Source organism: Macaca nemestrina, chromosome X (assembly GCF_043159975.1).
Source record: "Macaca nemestrina isolate mMacNem1 chromosome X, mMacNem.hap1, whole genome shotgun sequence".
NCBI classification, from domain to species: Eukaryota; Metazoa; Chordata; class Mammalia; order Primates; family Cercopithecidae; genus Macaca; species Macaca nemestrina.
Window position 1 is genome coordinate 126111688 of NC_092145.1, and position 20780 is coordinate 126132467.

General features: G+C 37.5%; 1 long non-coding RNA gene across 1 annotated transcript in view; it reads right to left on the reverse strand.

The window, feature by feature from the left end:
* The window catches only part of LOC105490345 (uncharacterized), an 848896-nt gene that overhangs the window by 227016 nt on the left and 601100 nt on the right, over positions 1 to 20780 (reverse strand). The window contains exon 4 of the long non-coding RNA XR_011618168.1: positions 19861 to 19957. This is a non-coding gene — a long non-coding RNA (uncharacterized lncRNA). The remainder of the gene's footprint in view (positions 1 to 19860; positions 19958 to 20780) is intronic.

Consider the following 20780-nt stretch of genomic DNA (forward strand, 5'->3'; position numbering starts at 1 on the left):
ATGGAATACTATGCAGCCATAAAAAAGGATGACTTTGTGTCCTTTGTAGGGACATGGATGCAGCTGGAAATCATCATTCTTAGCAAACTATCACAAGAACAGAAAACCAAACACCGCATGTTCTCACTCATAGGTGGGAACTGAACAATGAGATCACTTGGACTCGGGAAGGGGAACATCACACACCGGGGCCTATCATGGGGAGGGGGGCGGGGGGAGGGGGGAGGGGGGAGGGATTGCATTGGGAGTTATACCTGATGTAAATGACGAGTTGATGGGTGCTGACGAGTTGATGGGTGCAGCACAGCAACATGGCACAAGTATACATATGTAACAAACCTGCACGTTATACACATGTACCCTAGAACTTAAAGTATAATAATAATTAAAAAAAAATCTGTTGAAATTTTTCCTGCTTTTAAATTAGGTTGTCTGTGCTTTTCTTCAAGCTTTATAAGAGTACTTTTATATTATGAATAGCTGGTCTTTATTGGTATATCAGTTGCAATTATTTTTTCAAACTCTGTTGCATAGCTTGGTAAAAAGTTGCTGCTTTCTGAAATTAAAAGATTTTCCTCTGTATTTGAAATGCTTTGAAAGACTATAAGATTTCCTAGATACAGAAGAGAAGAAGGGAAAAATAGGTAACCCTTTGAGACCATCCAAAGGAAGGACAACTGTCCTTGAGGCTATAAAGTGTTGGAATATCTTTATATAGCAGAAAACTTAGCAGTTCACTGTAGTAATAGGTAGACATGGCATATCTCCAGAGAGATAGTGACATTTTAGTAAGAATACTTACGAGGGCATGGAGGTAAAATGGGCTCAGACACATACTTTCCTGTGGTCCAAGTTTATCAGTGAAGCAGTAGAGTCAGCAGATTTAAATTGACCATGAAAGTTCAACACAGATGAATCTGTGCTTAAGGACTGGGTACAGAGCCTCTACCATATTTTCTAGGGTTACTTTAAGCCTCCAGAATGTGCATGTGAATTGAGAAAAAAGATAGTTTCCAAAATTATGACAAATAAATACACAATTTATTCTAAGCATGATGGGATGGGGGTTTACCATGTTGGTACCCTCAGTAAACTAAGATGAACCTTAAATGTTTGGGTAAATGCGTTTGGCCCAAATGCATTTACCCAAACATTTAAGGTTTACCTAAGTTTACCAAGAGTACCAACGTAGTGCTGTAGAACTGTAGAAATCTAATGCAGAAAGGGATCATAGAAATCATTGAATCCAGTTTACTATTTTGTAAATAAGAAATCCAAAATTCATCAAATGTGGGCAACTTGCCCACATTTCGTATTCTAGAGCTGAGATCGCATCATTGCACTCCAGCCTGGGCAACAGAGCGAGACTCTGTCTCCAAATATATACATATATATACACACACACACACACATACATACATATATATATTCTAGTATCCTAAGCATTAATGTTCTAGTATTCTAAGCTGAGATCCAAACTAAGGTCTCTCGGTTGCAGAACTAGTTGATTATTCCCAATATATTGTTCTCTTTAAATAGATATAATCAAAAAGAGCACGATACTTCTAGTCTCTGTAGGACAGTATTCCAACAAAAGACTTTTTCTTTCTTTGAATCTAAGATAGTTGAAGACTACACACACACACACACACACACACACACACACACACACACACACACACACCACTCGGTAAATTTTGTGTCTTGAATTACTAACCCATTGATATTTTGGTGTTTTCTTCAGGGACCCGATGCATCTTAAGTTTTATGTGTGTGCGTGTGTGCGCGCGCACACACACACACGGTGTATTTCAGATGAATTATCTAAATGTAGACATTAGTTCTTGAAAATTTATTTATTGGTTGGTGGTTTTTTCATCTCTACTTCTATCAATTTAAGACGCTAGAATCCCTTATATGAACTATTAAAGTGGACTTCTAACTGTTCTTGAATTCTTGTTGGTTTGTTTCTAGGAAATTCCCCATAAGTAATCTACAAAAAATATAAATTCAATCATATATCTCTTATGTTTAAGTTTTGCACTGCAACACTCCATTATGTTTTCCTATTATTATTGAATAAAATCACACTCAATGGATTACAGGGCCTACATGATACAGCATCTCCCAAATACTCCACTCAAAGTTTGTGCAACTTTCCTCCTATTTATTCCACTCTAGCAACATTTATCTTCTGTCGACTTCTGGAACATGAATACTCTAACCTCATTCCCATGTTAGGGCCTTTGTAGTTGCTATTTCTCCTGGCCGGATTATTCTTCATATAGATTTCCATATGGCTGGCTCTTACTCAGTTTTAACCAAAAGATATACTCTTGAGAGAGGTCTTTCTTAATCATATTATCTTTAATGTAACTATTCCCTTACTCTGACTCGTGCCACTCTGCAATGCATAACCTGTTGTATTATTGTTTGTGACTCTTATTACTACCTCAAACTTTTGTTTATTTTACTCATTTATTCTCCTTTTTCCCAAACTAGACAGTACATATCAAATTCCATGAGAACAGAGATCTTGTCTATATTGTTCATTGTTCTATTCTTAATACCCCCAAAAGACCACCATTCATGACTGCATATTTGTGCACAATACAATTTAAAGGTCACCACTGACATAGATGGTGACACAAGAGTGACCATAAACCTTGACTATGACTTGAACACATGTTCCATTATTTTTGAGTGCTGCTTAGAACAGTGCTCGACATGTAATAATTAGTTAAAAGCATTTCTGAATGTTTTAATTCATTCTGGTGGTCTGTAGTAGAGTGATTTAGATGAAGTTTAAGTCTGACCTAGTGATCTTCACCAGAGCAGACTGAAGATTCAGGGTAAGGGAGGCTGCTTCTGCCAGCTATTTCTTTTTTCTCCTTTCTAGAATTTAAATACTCTCCACAAGGATGTTACACGGAAGGAATTTTTTAAAGCAAGATAATAATTTGCATAATTTTATTAGTAAGATAAGCTCTACCTCTATCATTAGAGAAAACTGGCGGAGTTTCTTTTTTTCTGTTGGACTCACAGGTCTCAGAGCACATACTGGCCCTTTATGAATTGCTATTTCCCAGCAGGACTTCCCCTGAGATTTAATTTAATCAGCTTTCGCACATATGAATATGGACTGGATAGCAAGTATGGTCAACATCCTCAGCATCCAATAGCTAGGCATAAGCACCAGGCACTGCACTGTACATAACCACAATGCTCTCACAACGGGAAATGTATTTCTTTTTCCATGTGGCTTTCTAAACTAGTGATTTGCAGCTCTGTTGGAAATATCACTCTTCTTGCAATGGGTTAACACCTACACTGCTAACATATAATAGAAAGGTTTTAAAGGTCATGGTAGATTACTTTTCTGTCAAACAGCCTCAACTATGGATGAAGGATTAAAACAACTCTCCTTTATTCTCTTATAGGGGCCACTGATCTGACTGGCCATATACAGTGTCATTCTAGAAATCCATCCTTTTTCCCTCTGGTTCATTTAGTCAATCTCTCGCATTTATATTTCCCCCTGGTTCTACTTTACACTGCTTACTTCTTTCTTCATCTTTTCTTATCACATTTATAAGAATTTAGTTGAACTAAGACATTCAATAGACTTTGAAAATATGGAGTTTCAACACAAACATAAAAATACATTACTCACAGTTCAAATCTTGCTTTTTTCATTTCTGAAGAAGAAAAATTTGACAGGAAAAATATTTGCCCTTTAAAATCCCCACTCTTTTTGATCTGGGTTGCAAAATATAAGAGTAAATGTAACTTTTGGAAGCAAGGGTGTGCTCATATATGTTGATCTCTTAAAATTTCATCTTCTTGTGGCCTACGAGAAAGAAGATATATACTCTGTAGGAGTGTTTGCTTCATGCTATCTGAAACTTGCCTTGGAGCTCTTCCAAAGCAGGTGGCCAGGTAGATGATTTTGTTTGTTTGTTTGTTTGAACATGTGAATGAAAGATGCACCATTGGCAAAATTCTCCCCCAGAGATATTGCAAGGATGAAAAGAGGAGCAAACTGTCAAACACAGTTTATCATGTAGAGGTTTTAGGAGCATATACTCTAACTGCAGATGCTGGATAGAGAAATTATTACCTATTTTGGAAAATCTAGATGTTATTCATCCATTTTTTAAAAAGGATATGGTAACATCTTGTTGCTTCAAATTTAGCTTTATGAGGTGCAACATAAAAATTAATTATGTGAGTTGGATGAAAATTTTTTCCAACAAGTTATGAACATTTTAAACATATAGCAAAGTTTGAAATAATTTAATAGTGGACACTCATATACTCATCACTTACATGCTTACATTAACATTGTTCTGTATTTATTAGTATTTACCTATCTATCCATTTCCCTGCCCTTCTATTAATCCATCTTATGTTTTAGATATATTTCAAAGTGAATTGAGGATGTCAGTACACTTTCTCCCAAATACTGTTGCATTATTGAGTTTTATGAGCTTTTAAAATATCCTAGACTCCAGTCCTTTGTCAAATACATGTGTTTCATGAATATTTTCTCCACTTTGTGGCTTGCCTTTACATTTTTAATGGTACATTTATAAAAGTAGACATTTAAAATTCTGATACAGTTTAATTTATCAATTATTGTTTTATGGTTATTTAAATGAAATTTTTAAATGCTGTGATAAGATAACACATTTTTCAATTAGAAACTGTAAATCATAGGCTGGGCACGGTGGCTCATGCCTGCAATCCCAGCACTTTGGGAGACCGAGGTGGGCGGAGCACCGGAGGTTGGGAGTTCGAGACCAGCCTGACCAACATGGAGAAACCCCATCTCTACTAAAAAAAAAAAAAAAAAAAATTAGCCAGGCATGGTGGCACATGCCTGTAATCTCAGCTATTAGGGGGGCTAAGGCAGGAGAATCACTTAAACCCGGGAGGCAGAGGTTGCGGTGAGCCGAGATCACACTATTGCACTCCAGCGTGGGCAACAAGAGTGAAACTTCATCTCAAAAAAAAAAAAGAAAGAAAAAAAGAAAGAAACTGTAAATCATGAATAAGTTCTCATGTAACCAAACACCCCCTGTTCCCCAATAACCTATGGGAAAACAAGTAACCAAGAGCTCTAGTGACATCTCAGAGTGAAGGGCTTGGTTGGGTTGAGGCAGTCCAGCAGCTCACTAGACTGATGCCCTCTCACCACGGCAGAGCCTGTGGAGTGAGGATATGGCTGATGCTGGGGAGATTGTCAGTGCTAATTAGATATTCTAGAATTATAAAGCTCTCATTTACGTGGTTCCTGCTGCTGCCCACAACCCTTGGGGTCCTTCAAAAAAAAAAAAAAAAAAAAAAAAAACCTGTAAAACAGATAGTATGGATATATGATTTTGCATGTCATATATAATTTGACAGTCTGGTAGCTTGTGAACATTTTTGATTTGTGTTATTAGTGCATGTATGAATTTATTTAAGATGTAATATATTTATGGGAACCATAAAGATTAAATTATCAGGTTTTTTTATTTACCCACATCCTTTTCCTTTGCAATCTTCTGAGGAAAAGAGGTATCCACTTTCTTAAGTAGCACAGAGCCTTTTGGGGGATAGGCTATGGGTAAGAGAGAGAGAGGATGATATAAAGAATGGCCCAGGCTACTCTCAATGAGAAACGGTGAAAGAGGGCAGATGAATAAGAAGATTGGGGAACCACAAAGGAAAAGTGAGTCCATTAAAGAGGAGTTAAAAGTAAAGAGCAGCAATTAGCATGAATGGGATTTTGGAGATATATAAAAAGAATATTTTGGAAGCCTAGCTGTGTGCTGTGTGATGCCGCCACCCAAAAGACAAAATCAGCATTGATCTTCAGTGCCTTCTGGAGTTTGTTTCTGCATACATTATCATACTGAGGCTGTGATATATTCGACACTCTGAAATTTCATGTTGTTTATTTACAACATTTTGATGTGTATGTGTCTTACTGACATATCTCAGGCACTTTCTATTTCTTCTCATCACATCCAGTCATCATAATATTATCCATATAATGAACTTACTGTAATATTTTTGTGACATCCAGGTGATTGATCTCCCTAGGGACTATAGTGCTATAGAAATGAGGAGAGTTGGCACAGCCCACGAGAAAGCCAAACAAAGTTTAAGTGCACTTCTATCTTTGTCAGGTTAACATAAACTACCTGTCATCATGCTTACTAATTGATCTGCAGACAAAGAGCATTTTCCAGGTCAATAGCTGTATAGCAGCAGTTAGCACTGTCTTAAGTTGCCCCCAAAATAAAAAGTCTCCAAAAAACATAAAACCAAATAGTTTTTTTTAGAAAATCCACCTCATTACTTTATGATAATCATTTCATTGTCCTTAATCCATTTACCTTTCTTTATAAGCCAAGCAGATTACTTAAATGGGCCAGGCTGCAGAGCTTACCATCTGCATGGTTATTTTAGTCTCTGCAAATTCCCCAGAGAGGTGGTGTTGCATTTTAAAATAATATGTATTATTTTGAATTGGATGGGCAGTCACAGCAGCTCCCAGTTGGCCCTATCTTTATTTATTGTGGTAAAATATACATTACATAAAATTTACTATTTAACTACTTTTAGATATACAATTTACTGGCACTTAGTACATTCACGATGTTGAGCAATCGTCACTGCAGTCCATCCCCAGGCTTTTTTTATCTTCCCCAACTGAAATTCTATACCCGTTAAACAATACACTGTATTCTCCCCATCCCAAGATCCTGGCAACCACCATTTTACTTTGTGTCTCTATGAATTTGACTTCTCTAGACACCTCCTTTGAGTGGGATCCTACAATACCTGTCCTATTGTCTCTGGCTTATTTCATTTAACATAATGTCTTTAAGGTTCATCCATGCCATAGCATGTGTCAGAATGTTCTTCCTTTTTAAGGCTGAATCATATTCCATTGTATGCATATACCACATTTTGTTGATGCATTTATCTGTTGATGGATTTTTGTGTTGTTTTCACCTTTTTGATATTGTGAATAATGAAGCTGTGAATATGGATGTACAAACATCTGTCAGAGTCCTTCCTTTCAATTATTTTGGGTACGTACCCTGGAAAGGAATTTTTACATCATATGGTAATTCTATTTTTCATTTTTTTGAGGAAGTTCCACGATGTTTTCCACAAAGGTTGTATCATTTTACATTCCTGCTAGTAATGCATAAGAGTTAGGATTTTTCCACATGCTCATCACTATTTGTTATTTTATTATTGTATTCTGTTTCTTTTTTTAATCATAGACATTCTAATTGGTGTGAAGTGATGGCCCTTTCCATCTTAATAGCTCTTGCTATGGGTGAGAATTTTGGTTTTTTGTTTTTTTGTTTTGTAAGTATGTCTACTCCAACAATGCATTCAGGTATGGGGAAATATAGCGTAGCTCACTGAATTCACAGAGGTTATAGTGAGGTGAATTTATGTCAAGTCTCCAATTATCATATGACCTCCATAAACCCCACTATGACCTGAAGATTACAGTGATATTTTTGAACCTCAGATATGTGAAATTAGCTTAATAATCTCTGAAAAATTCTGAGTTTTCCCCATTTCTTGTTAAATAATTCCCCTAGAAAATTGTTACAAACCACTTTGAGGAGGACTTGGAGAAAAATTCACATTATATGCTTTATTCTTTTTTTTTTGAGACGGAGTCTCGCTCTGTCACCCAGGCTGGAGTGCAGTGGCACGATCTCGGCTTACTGCAAGCTCCACCTCTCGAGTTCAAGCAATTGTCTGCCTCAGCCTCCCGAGTAGCTGAGATTACAGGCACCTGCCGCTACGCCCAGCTAATTTTTGTATTTTTAGTAGAGATGGGGTTTCACCATCTTGGCCAGGCTGGTCTTGAACTCCTGACCTTGTGATCTGCCCACCTCGGCCTCCCAAAGTGCTGGGATTACAGGTGTGAGCCACCGCGCCCAGCCGGAGCGAAAGTTTAATAAGTGAAAGAAGAAAGCTCTCCGCAGTGGAGAGGGGGCCTGAAAGAGGGTTGCCGTTTTTACAGTTGAAACCACAAGCTTGTAAGAGAGACTCCCTCATCTTTGTAGCTGTTTGTGTAACTTTCCTTATCTGTGTAGCTGTCTGTAACTCTTTTTATCTGTGTAGCTGCGGGCATCTCTTGGGCAAATACAAAATGCAGCTTCTATTGTTTATGCAACTGTGCGTTTTAGGTAAGCCCCACCCCGCACTCCCCCCCGTGCAAGTTCCCATGGAGCCCACCATGTACATGCCTGAAAACGGGAGGAAAATTTTCCTGGAATCCTACTGATTACACAAAGAACAAAGATGTTTCTGTGTTGGGCCTTGCTCCCTTATTAGTGCAACTGTAGCTTGATTTTTCCCCAGGCTGCTCTATCTGTGCCTGTAACTTTGATTTTTCTGGCTGTTTCTCTGTTTGAAGGAGTTTTACCAAGGACCCATCCCAACTGTCCGCCTGACAGGGATTCTTTTTCTTTCTCCTCTCTTAATAGTTACAGGCTGGGAAAAGAAAAATAAGTGCTAATATGAGTGGGTCTTGAGAAAAGTAGAAACTCTTTGAAAATTAACTACTCCAGAAAAGGTCTTTAGAAGTATGTTTAGCAAAAGACATTGCTTAATTTCCTCAGATTGGGGTTGGGAAATGGTTTGTTTTCACTGTCAAGGAAACCTCAGAAAGATTTAAGGTAAAAGATTTCATATTGCCGGGCGCGGTGGTTCACGCCTGTAATCCCAGCACTTTGGGAGGCCGAGGCAGGTGGATCACGAGGTCAGGAGATCGAGACCATCCTGGCTAACACAGTGAAATCCCGTCTGTACTAAAGAATACAAAAAAGAAATTAGCCGGGCGTAGTGGCTAGCGCCTATAGTCCCAGCTACTCGGGAGGCTGAGGCAGGAGAATGGCGTGAACCCAGGAGGCAGAGGTTGCAGTGAGCCGAGATTGTGCTACTGCACTCCAGCCTGGGCGACAGAGCAAGACTCTGTCTCAAAAAAAAAAAAAAAAAAATTTCGTATTAATCTTAGTCTGCCTACCTGTCCGTATCTTAAATCCTGAATACTGAGTTTCTTCTTGATCAATGTCCTCATGTTAATCTATGAGACTCAACACAAAGATGGGCACTGAGCTTTTTTTATTTTCTTTCTGCAACTCACAAATTTAGATCTGAAGCTTGATCCTCAGCCACGTCTGCTCTATGGCTACAAAACCTGAGAAACATTTAAGTCCCTCATAGGGGCTGTCTGCGTCTCTTCCCACACATTGATCTGAGAGGTTAAACACTCAACTTACCATTTGCATCTTGTAAGCTCTCTGGTGTTATCAGAAGCAGTTAATGTACCCCATAGTGCTTATAGATATTATTACCACAATGAGCACAGTAGCCACTTGACCTCCAAAAGGATTTTCTTTGACTGGCAATTTATCCAAAACAAACACTGGTGGTAACTTAAATGATCACGTTTCCACTGCTTGGAAGAAGTGCTTGTTTTCTTTACATTGGTACTGAGATCATTACTACATTCAAGTTCAAAGAGATAAATAACTATTCTAGGGTCTTATTTTGAAGGTCTGTTTCCTGGGGCTAATCAATTAGAGTTCAGGAAGGACGGACAGTCTGCTTCAGGAAGTTTAGAAAGTGCATTTTAATACACTAACCTTTTCTTTTCGAAGATTGACAAAGCGAAAGAGTCAAAATGGGGATAAGGAGGTTACTTAGAGTTTTGCAAGAGGGAATCCCCTAAGCAAAATTGGAATGGGTGCTGGTGATTCTGGTAATATAGAGGGAGAAAATCTCTAACAGTAATTCTATCCATGAAGGAGGCAAAACCCCAAATGTAGATGTCTATGACACTCAAGGAAGGAGGGCAAGCCGGGCACAGTGGCTCATGCCTGTAATCCAGTACTTTGAGAGGCCAAGGTGGGAGGATCGCATGAGGCCATGAATTCAAGACCATCCTGGGCAACATAGTGAGACCCTGTCTCTACAAAAATGAAAACAAAACAAAACAAAACTATGATGGCATGCACCTATAGTCCCAGTGACTTAGGAGGCTGAGGCAGGAGGATCACTTGAGACCAGGGAGTCGAGGCTGCAGTGAGCCATGATCACACCACTACACTCCAGCCTGGGCACAAAGTGAGATCCTACCTCAAAAAAAGAAAAACAGTAAAAAAGGAGGGCATTCTGTGTTCTCCTTTATTCCCTCCTTCCATTATCTCATCAGTGCTTCCGTTTGCTCAAAGCTAATGGGAAGCTTATTGTCAAGGCATACTGGAAAATTCAATGTTGTGAGTCTATCCTCTAAAATAAAAATCAGAGAAAAGGGATGGAGACATGGTCTTAAAACAAAAACAAGTAAACAAAAAATCATACAGTTCCACCTCCCAAATCATTAACACAAGCGTGCCATTACTTGAAACAAACTTCTCACATTCCAGTTTAGTTCTTCAAATCACAGCTGCACCATGATTGTACTTTGAAACAAGTCTATTTTCTTCATTTTCTCCTAATATTGCCTTTACATCCTTCCTTATTATTTTAGATTCCAATGCCTATTATTTCTGATTGTATCCTAAACTCCCTTGCTCTAGTGTCTTTTCATTGTATCTAAACATGGATAAACCCGAAACCATTGCTGTCTCTTTGTTTGACCTCTACCTTTAAAAGGCTACCTGAGAAAATTACATAAAGGTTTAGATTGTTTCCTTTATAAATTCATGAACAGTGACATCAAAAATCCTTCAATATTGACCTTTAATTCTGCTCCGTTTATCAGGAACAGTCATTACACTCTTTACAAGGTGTGTTTCTGTCATTCCACACTATCTTTAACTGTCTATATTCCCACCATTTGCTGTACTATCAGGAGATAATCTCTTCTAATTCACAGAAAAGAAAATAAAAGACATTAGGGAGGAACTTTTCTGTTAGTGAACATAATACACTTACTACCTCTGCTCTCATCTTTATCTCCTTTGCTCATTTAACAGAACAACAGTCCCGTTTATACTAAAGGGAATTTCTTCAATCCTGCTTTGGATTACATCTACTTCTACCTTCTCAGAATCCTTATATCATTTAATATCTTTTTCTCACCTTTCCATTAGCATTGAAACATTCTAACGTCTTCCAAAATTACGGATAAAACAGTTAAAAAGAAGAGTAAAACAAAGAAGAAATGCAAAATCAAACTCACCATTTTTCCACACAACCTCTGCTTTGATTATCTTTTCCCTCTCCTTCTTTTTTCAAAACCATAGTTTTTCAATTCCTAAGAAGTGTTTATTTCTATATTCAATATCTTCACTTCATCACCTACTTGTTCTGTAGTCTACTTCCAACAGAATCCAGCCTTTACCACTCCAATAAAAAACAGTTTATAACTAATTTCCAAGATCACAGAAGCAATGGGCAGATATTATCTTTTTTGTTGTTGTTGTTGTTGTTTTCTGAGATGGAGTCTTGCTCTGTTGCCAGGCTGGAGTGCAGTGGCGTGATCTTGGCTCACTGCAACCTCCATTTCCTGGGTTCAAGCGATTCTCTTGCCTCAGCCTCTCGAGTAGCTGGGACCATAGACACGCGCCACCAAGCCCAGCTAAATTTTTTTTGTATTTTTAGTACAGACGGGATTTCACCATGTCGCCCAGGATGGTCTCGATCTCCTGACCTCGTGATCCGCCCACTTTGGCCTCCCAAAGTGCTGGGATTACAGGTGTGAGCCACAGTGCCTGGCCGATATAATCTTTTAGTTACTTGATCTGTAAGTAGAATTTGCTTCCCTCTTTTAAGTTTAATTTTCCTTGGGCTAAGACTCTGCTGGTTTTCACTTGTCTCTGTGGCTGCTCATTCTCCATCTCTTTTGCAGATACATCTTCTTTCCAAACATTAAGTGTTGAAATTTTTCAAAATTTAATTCTAGACTATTATATTCTCTCACTTTAGTAGCATAAAATATGTGGGTTTCTATAAAATTATCAAGATATTTTATGGAAATATAAATTCTTTCCACAGCTTTAATTTCCACCCCCATGAAAACTGGACATACCTGTACAATAAGTCCTATTTTAACATCGTGGATAGATTTTTGAAAACTGTGACTTTAAGCAAAACTATGCATAATGAAATCAATTTTTCCATAGGCTAATAGGTATAAATAAGAGATGAGTTCTACTGGACTATTTTTGGTAACAAAACCATCACCAAACTTACAGATAAAAACCAAAAACACTTCTAATATTAAACATTGAAATAAATGTGAGCTATACATACATTTAAGTTAAATTGATAAAATCAAGTAAGATAGTATTTCTTTCTTTTTTTTTTTCTTTGGTGAATCAGTGAATGATGGCAGTCACAGCAGTGATGGGTTAAATTATGAAATAAATGTTTGCAAAGTGAAAATTTTCAGGAGCACCCCCTTGTACCATAAAGTTCAAAAACAAATAATAGGAAATATAGCATTCTCCCTGAGCACCTTTGGCATGATAATAAATGTGCATTTGTACAATTGTCATATGCTTAACAAATTTTTAATTGACAATAATTTGTATTCATTCATTCATTCATTCATTCATTCATTTCCCATCCTGCTTATTTCATTTCAGAATGGTGGGTGATGGGAACCTATCCCAGCATCTCAGGGGTCCAGGCAAAAACCAGCCCTGGCAGGGAAGCCATGCAATCATAGGTCACACTGACTCACACACTCATACTCACTCAAACTGGAACCATGTAGGCATGCCAATTCAGCTAATGTGCACAACTTTGGGATGTGAGACGCAACCAGAGTTTGAGGCCAAAACCCACACAGACATGGGAAAAATGGGCAAACTCCACATAGACTGTGGCCTCAGGTGGGAATTAATTTTTTTTCTCATCAACTTTATGACTAAATTATGTTAAATGAAACTTTGTTATTTGAGGACCTGCTGTATCCAAGACCTCAGTTTTAAATTATGTGTATCCAGTACCTATTTAACATCTCAACCTGTTTATTTTAAATAAACATAAAACTCAACATATGCATATGCTCTTCCACAGCCTCTAATTGGTCCTGCTCCATCTTTGTCTGTCTTAGTGTATAGTGGCACCATTCATTCAGTTATAGAAACCAGAAGTCTAGCCATTAACTTTGACTTCACCCTCTCTCATCATCCACTATATCCTATCAATTGCCAATCCTATCCAATTTACCTCTTAGATACCTCTTTAATCTATTTACTCTTCTCTATCATTCTAATTGGTAAATTAATGCATGAATCTGAATTTTCCCACTTGTTCTGCATGGTGCCTATAATTTTTGTGGCTGAAAGATTTATAAAAAAATGTTTTTGTTTGTCTTTCCTATATTTTTTCCTTCTGTTCCTCCATTCTCCCCTCTCTATTTCCGGCGTGTATTCAAGACTCCCTAAAAGCCTTTGCCTCAAGAAATGTTCTGCTGGAACATGTGTTGAGGTGTCAAGAAAGTGGCTAAAAGGCAATTGGAGGGCCAGAGATCATAGAATACAACACGCTGTGCTTGACACCACCTTTCTGCTGGATAGGGCCCTGGGGCTGTGTCAAGTTGTTACAAGGAAATAACTGAGGAGTGATATAAGGAAGCCATGTAATAAGCATTATATATCTTTCTTGTTAAATATTTCAGGGTCTCAAACATTGCACCAAAACATTTAACAATGGAATACAAAGTCACAGTGAGAAACAGTGTGAAATGGTCTCAGAAGACCAGAGAGAGCCTCCATAACAACTTCATATTACAGGACTTTTATACAACTCTGGTTGTATGATGTACTGCAAATAAAGGCTGAGGCTGACTTCTCCATCTGCTCATTTGTTTAAAAACTGACATTCATTTAATCAAATAAAGAATCACTAGGTTTAAAGTTGCAACTCATAACTGCTTACTTTGTGAAAAATAGTTACAGCTAAGTCATGGCAGCTGTCACAAATATATGGCAAACACTTTGCCTGTATAATTTTCACTAACTGGAATAATACTCGTTCAACAAAAAAAACTGAAAAGAATTAACTAGGGAACAAAACATTTTTATCCTTCAAGACATTCTGTTTATAAAGATCTCTGTAAGCTGTCATCTTTTGTCTCTGGTAGAAGGAAAAAAATACAAACAATCTGGAAATATAGAGATGGGTTTTCTTTACCTAAAACCACAGATTTTGTTTCCAATTAAGTGAAAAATATGATATAATATAGTTTATTTTTTTAATATATAGAGCTAATTACCCTTGTGTTCTTAACAGGGAAGAATAAAAGAACCCCAGTGTAGATAGATTTTACATGATGAAAAGGGAATCATGACCATCTATATTTCTAAAGGGAAAGTGAAATTCCAAATATTCTATGCCATAAAATGTTAAATTGAACATTTTAAAATATTTTCAATATTTTGAACCCAATGTTTTGAAACTTTAAAATTAAGTATGATATGTACATAATTTCCACACATTTAAAATGAGTTGTTAAATCGTTAAGACTTTTCTTCAAAATTAAGACATGCTAGTCAATCCTAAAAAATAGCCTCCAGAGGGCGACCAAGTTACATCACTGCAAACAAGCACATCCAACTATAACACTGCCTCCAACAACAGCATGGATTTAGTTAACACATGAAAAGCCAATAATAATAGTTAATCCTTGGAAAAAAATATACTTTCACCTGAAGTGTGAATAGCTCTGCAAAAATTGAGTGTTTGTGAGGAAACCACCTGTAATTTGATGCATTAGCAGAGCAAAGGCCTTTGATCAGAAAAACTTGTCATCATTTCATGCAAGTTCCAATCAATTTCTCTGCTCATTGAAGTCTACTTATCCCAAGCACCTTGTTGTAGCAAACAGAGTATGGATCTTGAAGTTTGGTAGACTTAGATTCAAAGGCAGCTCTGCAATTGGTTGTTACCTTGTAAACAAAGTTTAATCTGAAGATAGGGTAGATAATATCTTCTTCATGCTTCATGGTTGTTTGAGAATTACATGAGATAAATATATGAAAACATTGACCCACAATGTGGGCAAATATCACCTCATTCTTGTTTATTTTGTCCCTATCTTTTTTTTCTCCTTTACCTAGAGAAGGATAAAAATAGCATCAAATTATGTTATTGACTTCAAGGTTTTAGTAATATATATTACTTTCCCATTATTTGTCTTCAAAATATGTTTTTAAAAACCACATGGAAATAAAGTAGTGGTTACATTTAAATAATTAATATTTCTCCATTCTCTCAGACAGAAATACATCTTTTTTTTTTTTTTGAGATGGAGTGTCACGCTGTTGCCCAGGCTGGAGTGCAGTGGCGCGATCTCGGCTCACTGCAAGCTCCGCCTCCCGGGTTCCCGCCATTCTCCTGCCTCAGCCTCCTGAGTAGCTGGGACTACAGGCGCCCGCCACCGCGCCCGGCTAATTTTTTTGTATTTTTAGTAGAGACGGGGTTTCACTGTGGTCTCGATCTCCTGACCTTGTGATCCGCCCGCCTCGGCCTCCCAAAGTGCTGGGATTACAGGCTTGAGCCACCGCGCCCGGCCCATACAGAAATACATCTAATAAATGTTGTTGGAGGTTTGCTAGTCCTCGACTGGTTAATGACTATTATCAATCTAATAATTCGAATTGGTCATCAATTCAATTGGCTTTCCCCATACACCAATGGGTTATTATTTTCACTTATTTCGTTTTTATTAAAGCCACATCCCTCTGAGAAAAACAGTTGAGTTTACCTTGTATTTGCCCTTCCTTATTCTTCCTGACCTATGTCTAACCAGCAGACAATTTCTGTTGATTATTTTTACACATTTTCTCTGCTACACTTTTAGATTATGACCTTATATGACCTTCCTACTGGTCTCCTTAATTTTATTCACTGATCAAGATGTCCTTAATATTCTCCTCAGCTTGACTAAATTTTGGACAGGTTTGTTCTTGATTGTAGGTCCCTGACCTTTCTTTTCTTAAGGCATTTACTTAAGAAAAAGTGCAATTGTAAATTCTTTGTCCCTCTGAGATATAAATCCCCCAGCATTTCCTGACTTTTATAACCCAGGAATGTCTTTCTCAAGGACCTGGAAGCCATCCCTTTGAAATGTAAATATCAAGAAAGAGCACCCCTATTTTCAGTCTCTGTGGGAGGGTAGGAGCCTAAATTAGATATGCATCAATTAGCACACACAGATGGCCTAATCACATTGACCAACTTCCTCCCTGAGGTCCTCCAGTTCTTTTCCACTTGCTGTCTCTGGCACTTAACATCTCTCCCGTTTTTCTACATCAACAGAGTTGAGTGCAATCTCTCTTCCTTTTGTAATCGTCTTGACTCCTGTTGCAATATTCTTCCTTGTCCGTTTACTCAATTTGGTACAATTTTTCTTTGACATCATTCCTTCACCAAATCCATACTGCTGAATTTCAGATTACTCTTTCTGAACGTTGAATCACGCTGTATTTCCTGTTGCACAAACCCCACCATTCAAACTCATCCACCATCTTGTACCTTCAAAACTCACTCTCAGAATTCCACTTCCTGAGTTCCCTACTCCAATGAAACTAGTCCATTAGCTTTGTAAATGTGGCTACTATTTCCTCACTTTGAAATCTTTGCTTGTGTCTTTTCTTTTATATATATTTTGAAATTTTATTTTATAGTATCAGCTCATAGATAAAAATAAAATAGAAATCACCTCAAGTCTCTACAAATAGGAGTTTAATAGTGGGAATTAGTAGCACCAGTGATGAAATTGCTGAGAAGTAAAGAAGGGTTAGCAGGATAATGGAGGGATTAGCAGGAACAGGAATCTACTTCAACCAACTCCTCTACCGGACAGTTAAGGAGAAGATTGTGAAGGAGCCCAGGGCCAGAAAACCTGGTTAATATTGGACCATACATGTTTTGTCTCACACATAGTAGAGCCATGGAGGTTACACAGTGGCTGCTGGAAGAGGTAACCAAAGTAGAGAGAGAAGGGAAGACATCTCTTAGCTTCTTTCTAACCCATCATATCCCATCAGTGTCTCTATTTGGCTGAATCTGGTAAAAAGTAAGCTGCATATATGGGTCAGCTTATCATGTGACACAAAATAGAGAGACAAGAAAGAACAATGATTGAATCTAAGACAAACGGACTGGAACCAGCACATTTGCTTGAATGTTGTACAATAGCTTATTTTCAAACTATGGTCTTTTTACTTATATTCCCTATATTCTTGACCAATTGTTTTATTTCCATAAGTTCAAATTTCCTCATCTTTCAAAATAGCATAATGATAGTTCCTAGATCATTGGGTTGCTTTGAATATTAAATGAAATAAGAGAGATAAAGGGTTAGCATATAAATTATTACATAGGGCATGCTCCAAAAATGAAAAACTTCATCATGATTGCTTTGTTGTTATTATTAAAATTGCTGTTGTTATTGCTATTTTAATCACCTCTTCAATTTTCTGCCAAGTAGAATCTTATTTCGGTGTCCAGTTTAAATGCCATCTGCTCCTTTTAACTTCTATGATCATTTTCTCCAAAAAGGATTTGTTACTACTCTAAATTCCTATACTATACATTATCTGATTCATTTATTTGACATTCATCTGTGGGTTTATTTGACTATATGCTTTCTGTTATAACCAGACTATAAAATTCCAGAACATTAGGACTATTGTTTATGTATTTATGTATCTCCCATAGGATTTAGTACAGTGCACTATCCAGAAAAAGCAATTATTGAAAATGTATTGAGTGAAAAACTTAATCACTAAGTTTACTGTAACTCTACTGACATATGGACAAAGCTCATAATTATTTGGGCAATGCTGTGAAATTCTAGACTTTATAATTTTTAGAATTTACTTATTTTTATATGGGATTTTGTTTTAAAAGATACTGTAAAAATAACTTGAAAAAATTTAGCTTAAAGAGATTAATAAATGGTTTGCCATTTGTTGCATTTTTATACTTATTTAGAATTGCCTCTATAACTTCCAATATGTTAGCATGTGTAGCTGCAGAGCTGGTTAGCAGAATACAGAGAACTGCCATTTCTGATACTTATAACATGAAAAAATATGATTAATAATAACGTTGTGCATTTTATAGTGCCCTATCATTATTTCAGAGAGTTCAAACTTTCTCATGTAGTCATATAAAGTAGCAAGGGAATTCACATTATATATGCAATTCCAAAGGGTATTTTTGATCACTTTGAATTTTATCAACCATATTACTCAGGGTGGATTAATAAAAACCTGTATAGGGGCATGGCCCTGAGATTGGCTTCGAGTAAGACAAAGACAAGGACATGGAGAGATGAAGATGAGCTTCACAAATGAAGAAACAAGGAATCTGGAATAGAGTTGTCTGAGGAGAAAAAAATCAGGATAGAGAAGAGAAAAACTGCCATAGAGGAAAGGGAGACTGGAGTGAGAGTAGTATGAAGGATTGTTTCATTTTTTTTTCACATCCATTTTCCTCTTCCTTTGGCTATTTCTCTCAGCTACTTTTTAAACCACATATCCCTAAGGGTGATCTTCAGTTGGGAATAGAAAAGGGTAGCTGGGTAGTATGTGCTATCATTCATTTCTGTCCTTAGTTACAACACTCTCACTCTCTCTGAACCTCCACTCATCAAACCAAAATGAAACAAGATTGGCAGTGGTGAAGGCAGGCCGAGCCTTGCTGGTGAATTCTGAGGAGGAGGATCCCAGCGGGATGCAGAATGAAGAGGGGGCTGTAAATGCCAGAGTGATTGGAAAATGTCAGTTCCTGTGGCTGCACCAAACTGGAGTGTTACCAGCATTACAACAAAACAAAATACAAAAATGTATTGCCAGGGAGACTGTATGTTGGAGTTAGCTTTACTTCTTAACACCTTTATTAGTCTTCTGGAAGTTTTCCTGATGCGGTGAAAATACATTAAAATTGGGAACCACAGGTATATAATGATTGCAGCAGCTTAATTCAGTAGCATTGTTTCAGTCTTCACTCTTAGGCTTTACCATTTAATTTCTAGAAATGTGTTAAATTGCTTTTGCCGTTTCTTAGATTTTTTAATTGAATGCAGTGTAAGTTGAGACCTAGCCAAGCTCGCATTCCTGTCTCTAAAATCCAGTCATCGAATTCTAATTTTAGCTAGGCACCTGGTCCTTATTTCTCTAGGCAAGTCAAGAAATCTCAATATAGTTTATTTTATAATAATAAAAATAGGTGTTTATTATGAATAATAAACAGAAGGGAAATTGTATGTGTATAATTATATATGCATATGTGTGTGTGTGTGTGTGTGTGTGTATATATATATATATATATAAATTCTTGTTTCTTACAATCCACCCTTATAAAACCATTGTACAGTGAATCAGACCAAAAGGAAATCAATATTCTAGTGATCTTCTAGAGAATACAGGGGAACCAAGCTATAATAATATTTCCTTTCCACTATTCATATCTTGGGTCTATGGTATAAAGCTAAAACAGTAATAAACTACTTTGGTCAAGGCCACATAGAGTAGATAAAAAATGACTCCTGTTAAAAAGATTCACTATACTAAAGTGCAATTTGAACAGATGGCAAAGATCAAGTTTACCAACCCTCCTTTCCCCTGACTGATTTCCCCTGCTTCATCCCTGTTAAAGGCACCAATATTCTGTTATATTCCAGTAGTACTAAGTAATTTAAAAGTTTAGATGGCAGAGAGAGTCACTTTATTTCAGGCAGTAAAACATTTCTTTAACTGAATTTCAAAATTCACAAAAGTTATGTATTTGTCTGTTCTCATGGCTGCTATAAAGAAATACCTGAGACTGGGTAATTTATAAAGGAAAGAGGTTTAATTGACTCACAGTTCTACAGGGCTTGGGAGGCCTCAGGAAACTTATAATCACGGCAGAAGGGGAAGCAAACGCATTCTTCTTCACATGGCAGCAGCAAGGAGAAGTGCTGAGAAAAAGAGAAAAGCCCTTTATAAAATCGCCAGATCTTGTGAGAACTCACTCACTATCATGAGAACAGCATTGAAATAACCACCCCCATGATTCAATTACCTCCCACCGGGTCCCTCCCATGACACATGGGGATAATAGGAGCTACAATTCAAAATAAGATCTGGGTGAGGTCACAGTCAAACAGTATCATTCTGCCCTTGGCCCTTCCCAAATCTCATGTCCTCATATTTCAAAACACAATCATGCCCTTCCAACAGTCCCCCAAAGTCTTAGCTCATTCCAGCATTAACTCCAAAGTCCAAGTCTCATCTGAGACAAGGCAAGTACCTTCCACCTATGAGCCTGTAAAATCAAAAGCAAGTTAGTTACTTCCTAGATACAATGAAAGTACAGGCATTGGGTATATACACCCATTTCAAATGGGATAAACTGGCCAAAATGAAGGGGCTACAGGCCCCATGAAAGTCCAGAATCCAGCAGAGCAGTCAAATCTTAAATCTTAAAGGCTTAAAAATGATCTCCTTTGACTCTATGTCTCACGTCCAGCTCATGCTGATGCAAGAAGTGGTCTTCTGTGGCCTTGGGCAGCTCCACCCTGTGGTTTTGCAGGGTACGGCCCCTCTCCCAGCTGCTTTCACAGGTTGATATTGAGTGTCTGTGGCTTTTCCAGGCACATGGTACAAGCTGTCAGTGGATCAACCACTCTGAGTTCTGGAGGATGGTGGCCATCTTCTCACAGCTACACTATGCAGTGCCCCAATGGGGACTCTTTCTAGGGGTTCCAACCCCACATTTCCCTTCTGAACTGCCCTAGCAGA